Genomic DNA, 13,677 nt, shown 5'->3' with positions numbered 1-13,677 from the left:
ACGTAGAAAAACTAAGCATCTTTTATGGACGTTCTTCGAAATAATGTCGACAAGTAGCTTTGAAAACACGCTACTGGGCCGCCCAGACGAACGGGATGCAGTGAACGCGCGTTGCAAAATATTGAAACATGGTTCAGCGCCACACGGTTTCTCTATATAGGCAGTTTAAACGGAAAACGTACAATATATGTGTTATGTACTGCCCTCATAGCAAGGAAAACAAAATGAACAAAATAAGATTGCATCTGTTTTTATTGAAGAAGTATCCACCTCTCGTATCATTGCAGCAACTTAGCTGGTGGCTTACTAGGTTTATTACGCCAAATCTAAAGAACAGCTGGCGAAAAAAACATATTGGTTCAACGTACACCTATGCCACTGAGCTGGCCACAGAATACGAACAGTTGGAATTGTCAACCGTGTAATTGTGGTTCTTGCAGTGTTTAGTGTACGCTGCTTGACACTTGGAGAGGGTTCTTTTTGCGAAATCATTCCAAGCACGCAATTCGCAACCCACTTTGCCATCTGAAAAGGATGGGGTTAAATAAACACTATAATATTTTTGCACATTCTAACACTCCAACGGAACTCTAGGAAAGCGGTAGGAATTCAACACTACGCACTACGAAAAGAGAACCTATATATATATATTATATATATATATATATATATATATATATATATATATATATATATATATATATATATATATATATATATATATATATATATATATATATATATATATATATATATATATATATATATATATATATGTCTATATATCTATATATAATTAACAAAAACACACACCAAATTAAAATTTCAAAAATAAAAGTATTTCCACGTTTCAGGAAGACGATTTTATGTATTCAGACAACAGGGTAAGATGATATATATATATATCAATTGTAGCAAGGGAGAGGGCAGTGGAAAGAAAGCTAGCATGTTCATACACTCGGTTCATTATTGGAGGGCAGCCAAAAATGAGAAAGCAAGACGGAAGAACAAAAAAAAAACACAAACATTCAGAATAGCTTGTTTCGAGCATGAAAGGGATGGGAAAAAACACAATCAAGTCATAAGGTAATTGCTTGTTTCAACGTCCCGTGATCACAGGGGTAAGGAGAGTGGTCAAAAGAAGACATCCCCATGCACGCATATGGCGCACATCTGGCTATACACGTTCGTTTTAAGTAAAGCCGAATCGCGTGGTTGAAACATGAGAGAGTAGTAAACTTGGCTTGTGGCGATGGGAGGAAAGGAAAGGGCACACAAAAGTAGTCAGACAGGGAGTTCCTAGAGGAAATTAGCGCATGTTTCCATACAAAAGGCACCCGAAAAAAGAGAAAAAATAGGGCAAAAGTTCATGACTAGAAAGAGAAAGAAGACAGGTGCATCCGCATGATGCGCACCTGAAGGTACACATCTGGTCGGTACATGGCGAACTCAGGGTACTCCGGAGCCGTCAGAAAAAGCAATCACGCGCGCTGGCGTAATTGCTTTTTATGCGTGATTGACCAACCCCAAGCACAGGAAACAAAAGTACCTTAAAATACCCCAGAAAGTAGAGGGGAAAATAGCCCCGCCGGTAGCGTAGTAGTCATCGCACCAGACCGGTAGTCTGGAGGTCGTGGGTTCAGATCTCACCTAGCGGGAATTTTTTCGCCACTTTTTTTATTAAAATCTTTTCTGATTGAAATTTGAAGTTTATTTGGCACTGCGTACATGGTGCCGAGGCTAAAGGTGAAGTAAATGTCGTCTGACTTGACCTCTGCTCCCAGTGACACTGGCAGCACGGACAGCATTTCAAGCTTGGAAACCTCTCACATAAAAAAGAAGAAACAGAAAGAAAAAGGAAACCAAATAAAAAACGGGACAATCACATAGCAACGCAGAGTTATACAATGACCAACATTTGACACGAGAATTAGCAGGAATACACTAATACATACGTTGTAGCCAGCAAACAAAGGCGGTGCATAGTTTATAATACGAATAAACACTACATAAACAGATGCAAAGAGAGCATGAAGGTAGCAAATCAGGTCAATGTAAGTCATCATAAATTCCTAAAGTAAAGTTTAATTTGCTTTTTCATTGCATATAAACAACTACAACCATCAATAAGGCCTCTTATGTTGAGATGATAGTTTAAATGATTTGTTATCTGCCATTCTAACAGCTGGGTACCGCAATTCGTCCTGATCCTGTTTTTCTGGAAAACAGTATAACGAAAGCTGTAGTGTGGATGAATGTGTGTGTACTTTAAGAGAAAGAATTCGCGGTCACTTATATAGATAAGATATATGGTCGCAGCTAACGTAAGTTTGTACGTATATTGGATACTAATAATTAAATTTTTTGCGAAATAAGGTACGGTATCAACAGCCATAGGCAAGTTATTGATAAAACGAATACCCCTTTTCTGAATCGAAACGAGATAGTTAAGGTTGGACTTAGAAGTAACGCCCCAAACCAACAGACAATATTGCAAACGAGAGTGAACAAGGGAGAAATACAGTTGATGCTTTACAGGTGTTGGTAGCAAAGAACGCAGTTTATTTAACACTGCAATATATTATGGGGTCTTGTGTTTAACAAAATAAAAATGGTGATCCCAAAAAAAATTTTCGTGAAAGAAAACACCTAAAAATTTGTGTACTTGAAATCTTTCGATTGGAAGGGATTGAAATGTTAGAGGGCAAGGAATTCTCATAGGCCTAATCTTAGACGTGGAAATGATATATTTTGTTTTCTTAACGTTAAGCTGTAATTCATTCGCATCCAAGCGACAGTTAAAGCTGTTTTAACCAGGAGGTTGCAGTAGCGATGACGGTTGCCAAATCAGTGGAAGAAAAAAAACATTCGTCTCGTCAGCATAAAGAACAATATCCTAGGTGAACGGAATCGAATCAATATCATTAATGTAAAAAAGAAATAGAATTGGCCCCAATATAGACCCCGTGGTACACCATACGATATTTTTTGCCTGTCGGATTGAACATCATGAACTGAGACGAATTGACCACGGAGTGATAAGTAGCTGCGAAAAAGGTGAAGTGAAGTTCCCCTTATACCATAATGTGACAGTTTAAGAAAAAGAATATCATGTTTAATTCAATCAAAAGCCTTATTAAAGTCTAAGAAAATTCTTACAGAATAAAGACGGGTTTCTATGTTGCGAATAAGGCTATCCTTGATGTTATATAAAGCAAATTGAGTAGATTTCTCTTTTTGAAATCTATACTGATTTCCGGGAATTTATTTCAGCTTTTGGAGGTAACTTGATAGTCTAGAATTTATAACTTTCTCCATGACCTTGGAGAAAATGAGTAGCATTGAAATTGGCCGGTGATTATTAATTTCATCAATCCCACCACCTTTCTGTCTTTCCAAATTCTTTATCTGTTTCAAAGACCTAACACATCCTCCCCTTTGCTTTCAGATGTTTTCTTGAGAGCCAACTCTTATTTCTGTCTTCTTTCAACACGCCCCTCATTGCCTATTCTGATTCGCTACATGCATAGCGAGGGCCTCTCTTCTGGCAAGTCTTGGTACCATAGGGAGCTTTAGAGGGTTCAAAGCTGGTCGACCACTCTCGACATGTCGTAGACATTCGATTCATGTCCCGGGTGGCTAAAAAGAACGTCCCCTTCACCCCGAATAGTCCGAGTGGGGCTGGCTACCCACCCAAGCGCAAGAAACAAAAGTAACGTAACATAAATACCCCAGTTCACCCCGAAGTGGAGGGGAAAATAGTGGAGGCAAAAAATAGCCGCGCCGGTAGCGTAGCGGTCATCGCACCAGACCATTTTCTGGAAGTCGTGCGTTCTGATTCCACCTCACGGGCAGTTTTTCTCCACTTTCTTTCTGCCTTTCCAAATTCTTTTTCTGTTCCAATGACCTACCACATCCTCCCCTTTGCTTTTCGAGGTTTTCTTGAACTGCCAACGCTTATTTCTGTCGTATTTCAACAAGCCCTTCATTTCATATTTTGATTCTCTCTCTCTCTCTCTCTCTCTCTCTCTCTCTCTCTCTCTATATATATATATATATATATATATATATATATATATATATATATATATATATATATATATATATATATATATATATATATATATATATATATATATAGCAGAACAGAAAGATACGGGACGAGGGACTCGGTAAAGATACATATTAAGGTTGCAGTCGTTATTGCCAGTGCTATTCGGCTTTTTTCGAAATATTTAATAGGGCCGAATGACGTGTGCTTGTCACGTTTCTTTGATACATTGATAAATAGGCGAAAATATGAGTCGATAAAAAATCCGCCGTTTTTCCGCTCCCGGAAAAACGGCGGCCGGAAAAACGCTCCCGGAAAAACGGCAGCCCGCCAGGTGGGATACAGTCAGGCTACGCCTGTCTTCCCTTTCTTCTCAAACCGCGGTTGTCCAGTTTCCCCCATTGTCTGAACTTGCAGCCCGCGCGGCATACGTTGACCCGTCATGGTGCAACCTTGAACGCTGCATTGTTAACACGACCCCTTTTTCTCTCTCTCGCTCCCCCCCTTTTTTCTTTTTTTTTGTTTGTTTGTTGATGTTTTAACACAGGCGTAGCCTGACTGTATGCACACTCTCCATTTCCGAAACATTTTCCGCTCCTTCTCACAGTTTTATGCAAACCTATATAAGAAACGTGTTCAAAATGTTTGCGACAGCAAAATCATGTAACTTTACTCTGATGAAGGCAAGTCCCGTTGCCGCTACGTAAGTAAACATTGTTTGTTATTGTTCTTGCTGTGTATCCGACTCTTTACTTATACTATTTCTGCGCGCTTTGCGAGTTTATCTTTCTCTAGATTTGTTTCTACCATGAGCGCTGACAGGACCACAGCAAAGAGCATCATCTGGAAATTTCCGCAGACCGAAACCACAACAGTTGTGATCGGAAACTCCCAGACCAAGTATCTGTATCATCACTTCGATCCCCTCTGCCCTAGAACCCCCGATTTTGTTTCTCAGCCTGGCGCATGCATTGCTGACGCACGCTCACTGATCGACTTTATCCCTGCCTCTGCCACTACAGTTTTTCTGCATGTTGGTACTAATGATCTCAGCTCTACTTCCGCTGAACATGCTTTCTCTGACAACCGCTCACTGACTGACCTCATTCTGGAATCTCGACCGAACATTTCCACTATTAACGCCAGTCTCATTCTTCCCCGCTCCGCTAACCGCCGCCGCGACTACCGCATCTCTCGCTTCGCTCGCTGCTGCAACGAAAAGGCACGCCGTTTCAACTCACTTCTCCGCGAATTTTGCCGCCACTCACGCTTTGTCCGCTTCGTCGATCATGGCTTTGAGCACATTTCAGCCTGCCGAGTACTCGCTGCGGACGGCTTACACCCGAGCTTCGAGGGTGTGGCCTTGCTGGCCGGCCACATTCGTGCACTCTGCTTCATGCAACAGCGCTGCAATCCTCTGGGCTGGCGCGACTTCGCATGCACCGCCGACCCAGTTGCAGCCCCGGCTATATTGCCAAATGACAGCGACTTTCCACCACTGCCTCCAATTCTATCCAGTGTAAGGACCCCGGAGCAGTGTCGTGCCAGCAGCCCACCGCCACTGCCCCCCAGATCCACCACAACCACGGCGCCCCGGGCGAGCGCCAGCGCCCCAACCCCGAAGTCCACGGACGAGCGTCGCGCCAGCGACATGCCAACCCCTACTGGCAAACCTGCAGCGGCCACAATGCCCCGAGGGAACGCTCGCGGCGACACTAAGAAGCTCCCTGACCTGCGCCGCACCAACAGCATGCCACGCCCAACCTCCGCATCTTCAGCGACCGCCGAGCCCACGAAAACCAACAGCAGCGCGTCCGCCGGACCATCCGGGGTCCAAAATCCAGCCCTCCGTGCCCCATGCCCTTACAACCTTCGAAAGAATCGGCATAGCAGCAACTGACTACAACACAAAAAAACAGGTAACGCGGCCTCCTTCCCCGTTTCAAGACAGTTTTTAAAGCTAAGAAAAATCACCGAAAAGCGCATACGTTCCGAATTGCACGTTTCCGCTCTTGCACAGCACTTGACTGCCGCGGTCGCTCCCAGGGGTCTTAGGATTAGAATAAAACCTGCTACTACCGAACTCTCGCCGTCCAACATGAATAAGTGGAAACAGGTACTCGATAAAGCATCCTTACAATTAACTGAAATAATCCTCAATCACTACGAAACTACGGCCCATTCTCTCCGAAAGAAATAGGAACTACTTAGTCAGGAACTAAGCAAAAGAGAGTTGAACCTTTTAAGCAACTACGAATCTAAGACGGCCTCCGCTATATCCCGAACAAAAGACCGAAAGTTTAACCGAGATAAGATTTCTAACTCTGGCCACATGCGTAACAGCCTAACAAGCTCCGGCACTAGTAACTGCCCCAACTCTGACAATACGGCCGATAATGTCACTACGACTGTAATAAATGCTTCGACTACTGCACCCCAAACAGTTCAGTTAAACTCCTGTACTAATATTTTTCCCTCGCCTGCCGTCACAAAAGAAAACCTTACCGGGAATGTAATGAACCTTTCAAGTATAACCATCTCCCCAGCTCAGATGAACGTCTTGTCAAAGGGCCTAAACTTTTGCCCGGCTACTGGTGGTTTTGATGAATTTCAACTTTTTAAGGACTTAGATAACTTCGCCAGAAACATGAGGCTACGAGAATACTTCTACGATCACCCCGCGACGGAATAAGCCCGCAGAACCCTACCTAGCTATAAGCACTGGACCCCTCCCACACAGCGTGATAGTAGCCTCGACATGTAGATCAAAGCTGTCCAACGCGATGTGCGAAAAGCATACCAAACACAAATTTCTTTCCACCACAACATGACTACCAACGAAAAGAAAGCCCTAGAGGAACTCGCAAGCTTTCCCGACATAATTATTAAACCTGCCGACAAGGGAGGCGCAATCGTAATCCTTGACAAAACCGACTATGTTAACGAGGCCAATAAGCACCTATCAGTATCGACGTTCTATAAAGCACTACCCAATGATCCCACTCAAGATTATAACCAAATTGTCAAAGATAAACTTGCTGAGCTTGTTAAAAATAAAACAATAAATGAAACCACGGCTCGTTCACTGATCCCCTTAAGCCCAGTAGCCGGTAAATTCTATCTTCCGCCAAAGATTCACAAGGTGAACAACCCAGGGCGCCCCATTGTTCGTGGCATTGGCACTGTTACCGAAAACCTATCGCGCTATGTGGATAATCTCATTTGCGACATTCCGCCCAGCTTTCCCTCCTTCATTAAGGATACCAATGACTTTCTCTCCGACATCTCAAAAATTGAAATTCCTGATAACTGCCTTCTAGTCACCCTTCATGTTGCGTCACTGTATACTAACATCCCCCATGAAGATGGCATCGCCGCTGTACCCCTTGCGTATGAGCAGTCATCGTGCGACAAACCTATCGATTCTTCTGCTCTCCAAACATTCCTTAGGCTTATTCTTGAACTTAACAATTTTGAGTTCGACGGAGTTCATTACGTGCAAGTCAGCGGAACGTCAATGGGAACTCGAATCGGACCTAACTACGCTAATATCTTTATGGCTCACCTCGAATCAAACTTTTTTGACACCCAAAATTTAAAGCCAATGTACTATAAAAAGTATATTGATGACATATTAATGATCTGGCAACACGGTGAGGCGGAGCTCCTCACCTTCATTGAGGCATTTAACCAAGCCCATCCTAGTATTTTCCTTGCTCATTCCTATTCGGAACACAGTGTAAACTTTCTGGACGTCACCGTTACTACCTTCCAAGGTCGGCTTCAAACTAAACTGTATAGAAAACCGACAGACACGCGGCAGTATTTGCACTTCCGAAGTAGCCATGTCAGACGCTGCAAGACAGCAATACCTTACAGCCAAGCCCACCGATTTAGGAGAATTTGCTCAAACCAAGCCGACTTTGACTCAAACTGTCGAGAACTCAAGACCGCCCTCCTGAATAAAAAATACCCGGAAAAAGTTATCGACGACGCTATTGTGCGAGCCAACCAATTAGACCGTAACGAAATCTGTAAGAAAAAGCCCTGAACGGGAACCCGCCAACTAACTTAGTTTTAACCCACTCATCCTCCGCTCCAAGAGTGTCAACCGTGCTAAAAAAACATCACAATATCCTAATGCAAAGTGAACGCTTAAAAAGCATATTCCCCGAACCACCACGCGTTGTCTACCGGCGTAATAAGAATTTAGGTGACTTTCTTACTAACTCTCGTATCAACCGACCGACAACTACTGGCTGCATGCCCTGCAATAAACCCCGATGTAAAGTATGCCCACACATGACCACTACACAGCGCGCCACCAGCACGGCTTCAGACTACTACGTAAATATAAAAGGTAACTTTAACTGTGACTCCGCTAATGTCGTATATCTTCTAGAGTGCACTGTTTGTAGGAAACAATATATCGGCCAAACTGAAACGCCCTTCCGAATACGGTTCAATAATCACCGCTCTCATGCAAAGAGCTGCCCTTATTTGCCCCTGTCAAGACATGTGAACAGTCCCGGGCATGCATTTGAACATCTTAAAGCAACGATTTTAGAATCCGCCTTCAAAACGCACCACGACCGCGAGGTTCGGGAATCTTATCTCATTTACAAGTTTGGGTCAGCCACACTTGGAATTAATGAAAGTTACGGAAAACTAACGTGCTTATCCCTCGATTAAAATTAGCGGCTTCATAATTTTTATAACTATGTTCATTATTCCTACCCTCGAGTTTGCCATCAGAATTCGCAGAAACTCTCCTAATACAGCAGCTTTATTAGCCTAATGCGGCTCAACAATGCTATTTGTGCTGGGGAAGGAGGCCTCGTTCCCACCACCACTTAAGAATGTTTAACTCTTTCTGATCTATTCATGTTTAACCTTTTGTGACCCTACCTATTTCCTGTTCAATTGCTAGCTTCTGTGAAATGCTCTTTTGTGCCCCCTATATATTCTCTTCATCCGCGGGGGGCACACCCATCTTCGCTTCCCCCGAACCAGTCTCTCCAGCCACTGAATACCTTACTGTGTACTCTTCCCTTTCTTCTCAAACCGCGGTTGTCCAGTTTCCCCCATTGTCTGAACTTGCAGCCCGCGCGGCATACGTTGACCCATCATGGTGCAACCTTGAACGCTGCATTGTTAACACGACCCCTTTTTCTCTCTCTCGCTCCCCCCCTTTTTTCTTTTTTTTTTGTTTGTTTGTTGATGTTGTAACACAGGCGTAGCCTGACTGTATGCACACTCTCCATTTCCGAAACATTTTCCGCTCCTTCTCACAGTTTTATGCAAACCTATATAAGAAACGTGTTCATGGCGGGTTCAAGTCTCATGGCGGGTTTCTTTTGGGTATCAGTCATAATGTGTTCTGTTTGAAAATATGTCTTCAGTAATTTTTTCGGGATATTTTTGACCAATCAGGGAGGTCTTTACTCCTCAATATGTTTCTCGAAATCTTCTCGTCCAGAGCATATTCGGCGGTACCGATGTGCTTGTGAGTAAGGTATGCATGTTTTAAAATGGCGGGGATGGCTGCTGTAGAAGTGAAGATATCGTTGTTGGTCAGTGGGCTTCCTATACAATGTTGTTGAGACTATCCCTTGGTATAATATGAGCGTGACATCCAAAAAATGTATGGTTCCAGTTGATATCTGATAGGTCAGTTTGATTGACGGATGCAGAGAGTTGATTTCTGAGATAAATTTCCTGAAGATTGCTTCATCATCACTCCAAATGAAGAAGATGTCATCGAGGAATTGCTTATAAAGGGTAGGTGTTGGACAGCATTTTGCAATAAACACTGTTTCTAATGACGCCATAAAGATATTGGCGTATGTAGGGGCCATTTTGGTACCCATGGCCGTGCCGTTAATTTTGAGGTAGTGGCTATTGTCGAATTCCAAGTGATTGTACTCAAGCACGAGGGGCAGGAGGGATTTCAATTTTCCAGGGGTTACGTCGAAGCAGAAATTAGAGTCACCGTAGCATGAGACTGCGGCAAGGATGCCATCAGGGTGAGGAATGTTAGTGTACAGGGACGTAACATCCATGGTGACGAGAAAACTGCCGGTTGAGACCTCGAGGTCTGAAACCTCGCAAAGAAAGTGGCCTGTATCCTTTACCTATGAGGGGAAAGTCTGGGAAATGTCTTTATTCAGGTGGTCAATGAAACTGGATATTTTTTCTGTTGCTGTTCCATTGCTGGATACAATGGGGCGATCAGGGCTTTTTTCTTTGTGTATTTTAGGTAGGAGATAGAAACGTCCTGGCTTAGAATTTTGGGGTAGCATCACCTGATACATCGGATCGGTTATTTTCCAATCACGCAGGAAGAACTTCAGTGTATCCACAATTTCAGATTCACATCGCAATGTCGGGTCGTCAGTGAACTCGCGGTAGAGTGTCTCGTCAGCTAGCTGTCGCTGTCCCTCGTTTAGATAGTCAGGCTTTCTCATAATTACCACAGCCTCGCCTTTGTCTGCAGGTTTTATTACACTTGCAGTATCCTCACTCAGGCACTTCAGCGCTTAACGGTCGTACCTAGCGGGGTTACCGCTGATGGGCAACCGTTTTTCGAACTCTCTGATTATATCTTTTTGCATGGCCGAAATGTATAGATCTAAGTGCTTATCCGTTGCTCATTTGGTATCCACATTTTGTCTGAAGGGGCAGGAAGTAATTTTTTGCTTTCAGTGGGACGCCCATGAAAGTATTCCCGAAGGCGCAGGTCTCTCACAAAGTTGTCCAGGTCTTGATATAGTTCGAATTCATTAACGTTTGCCGATGAAGGACAGAATTTTAGGCCCTTTGACAGCAATTTGATTTCCGATGGAGGTAATTTCTGAATAATAAGGGTTGGCAGTCAAGAAAATCTCGGAAAGCAAAGGGGAGGATGTGGTACGTCATTGAAGCAGATAAAGGATTTGGAAATATAGACAGAAAGTGGTGAAGAAAAAAGGTCCCTTCACCCCGAGAAGTCGGAGTGGCGCTGGCTACCATCCCCAAGCACAGAAAAAAAATACATTGACATAAATATCCCAGAAAGTGAAGGGGAAAATAGCCCCGACGGTAGCGTAGTGGTCATCGCACCAGACCGGTATTCTGGAGGTCGTGGGTACGAATCCCACCCAGCGGGCATTTTTTCTCCAGTTTCTTTTTATCTTTCAAATCCTTTATATGTTTCAATGACCCACCACATCCTCCCCATTGCTTTCCGAGGTTTTCTTGACTGCAAACCCTTATTTCTGTTTTATTTTCAACGAGCCCGTCATTTCCTATTCTGATCCGCTACACACACACATATGTATATGTATATGTGTGTATATATATAACTATATATATATATATATATATATATATATATTATTCTTTATATATTTTTAAATATATTAGACACACAAAGAAGTACGCTCTTCGGAGACTTTATTTCCACCGTTTCGACCGAAGTCTCCGAAGAGCGTTATTCTACTTTGTGCGTATTCCTGCAGCAACTAAGGACTCTACTTCACGACTATATATATATATATATATATATATATATATATATATATATACATATATATAAATATATATTCACTTCATATATATCACCACTTTCTTTTCGACTTAAAAAAATCTTCATGTCTTTCTATGCCTTACCACAACCTCCCCTTTGCTTTCCGAGGTTTTCTTGACTGCCAAACCTTATTTTCTGTCTTATATATATATATATATATATATATATATGACAGAAAATAAGGGTTGGCAGTCAAGAAAACCTCGGAAAGCAAAGGGGAGGTTGTGGTAGGCCATTGAAACAGATAAAGAATTTGGAAAGAAAGAAAGAAAGCCGAGAAAAAATGCCCGCCAGGTGGGATCCGAACCCACCACGACCTCCAGAATACCGGTCTGGTGCGATAGCCACTACGCTACAGGGCGGGCGGTTTTCTCCCCCGCTTTCTGGGGTATTTATGTCAATGTAATTTTTTCCTGTGCTTGGGGGTGGTAGCCAGCCCCACTCTGACTTTTCGGGGTGAAGGGGACCTTCTTTTTTAACCCCCGGGCCGTGACTCTAGTGTCTACGATATGTCGAGAGTGGTCAACCAGCGTTGAACCCTCTTAAGCTCCCTATGGCACCAAGACTGCCAGAACAGAGGCCCTCGCTATGCATGTAGCGAATCAGAATAGGAAATGAGGGACTCGTAGAAATAACACAGAAAATAAGGATTGGCAGTCAAGAAGACCTCGGAAAGCAAAGGGGAGGTTGTGGTAGGCCATTGAAACAGATCAAGAATTTGGAAAGAAAGAAAGAAAGCGAAGAAAAAATGCCCGCCAGGTGGGATCCGAACCCACGACCTCCAGAATACCGGTCTGGTGCGATAACCACTACGCTACCGGCGGGGCGATTTTCTCCCCCGCTTTCTGGGGTATTTATGTCAATGTAATTTTTGTTCCTGTGCTTGGGGGTGGTAGCCAGCGCCACTCTGACTTCTCGGGGTGAAGGGGACCTTCTTTTTTAATCCCCGCGCCGTGACTCGAGTGTCTACGACATGTCGAGAGTGGTCAACCAGCGTTGAACCCTCTTAAGCTCCCTATGGCACCAAGACTGCCAGAACAGAGGCCCTCGCTATGCATGTAGCGAATCAGAATAGGAAATGAGGGACTCGTAGAAATAACACAGAAAATAAGGATTGGCAGTCAAGAAGACCTCGGAAAGCAAAGGGGAGGTTGTGGTAGGCCATTGAAACAGATCAAGAATTTGGAAAGAAAGAAAGAAAGCGAAGAAAAAATGCCCGCCAGGTGGGATCCGAACCCACGACCTCCAGGTCTTCTTGACTGCCAATCCTTATTTTCTGTGTTATATATATATATATATATATATATATATATATATATATATATATATATGTGTGTGTGTGTGTGTGTGTGTGTGTGTGTGTGTGTGTGTGTGCATGTGGGTGTGTGTAAGTTACATTTCTCCATGTAGTAAGTTATTTATAACAAACCCATTGTAAAACTGTATTGCAGGAACCTTGGAGTTACCATAACAAAAATGCAATTTGTATGCCCTAGAAATGTCCAAAATCATTACGATATCATTTAAAAACAGCATTGAACATATGGAGGAATGACGTTTATTTAAATATTGAACACTTTTTAATTTTGCAAAATATTTTCTGGTTCGAGGGAGGAATCTGTTACACGCTAATTTGGCTTAAAAACATGTTTTAACTGAGGAGCCTCCAAATTAGGCCTGTTTCCGGACTTGAGTTCTTATCTGGTGGCTTGTAAGCATAAAATAATTCATAATTATGCGGACGCTGTTTGACATAAAACACATTAGCTAGTGTTTATTTTTTAGGGCAACGCTCAATAAGTTTACTTCTGATTCCGGTGGCGAATGGCACTATGCGGTATTATTGTATGTTTTTATAGCCCTCACCATGCATATTTTGCTCACAACCCAACCCCTTCCGGTAAGGCCAAGAGAGATCAGGGAGGTCTTCCCGTGCCGGTATTCCTGGTTGGTGGTCGCTGAATAGCTTTTAACAATTAGTTTTATTCTGCTCGAGTGGACAAAATTCCGCTGGTCATTTGACAAACTCATTTATTCAACAATTCGGTATTTCCGTTTA

General features: G+C 43.0%; 1 long non-coding RNA gene across 1 annotated transcript in view; it reads right to left on the bottom strand.

The window, feature by feature from the left end:
- Positions 1-245: 245 nt before the first annotated feature.
- Positions 246-13,677, bottom strand: part of LOC144152319 (uncharacterized) — a 66,699-nt gene continuing 53,267 nt past the window's right edge. The window contains exon 5 of the long non-coding RNA XR_013319144.1: positions 246-525. This is a non-coding gene — a long non-coding RNA (uncharacterized LOC144152319). The remainder of the gene's footprint in view (positions 526-13,677) is intronic.

The sequence above is a fragment of the Haemaphysalis longicornis genome, unplaced genomic scaffold (genome assembly GCF_048455015.1).
Source record: "Haemaphysalis longicornis isolate Haplotype H1 unplaced genomic scaffold, Haemaphysalis longicornis Haplotype H1 scaffold_9, whole genome shotgun sequence".
Lineage (NCBI taxonomy): Eukaryota > Metazoa > Arthropoda > Arachnida > Ixodida > Ixodidae > Haemaphysalis > Haemaphysalis longicornis.
This window is presented reverse-complemented; position numbering and strand designations above follow the sequence as displayed.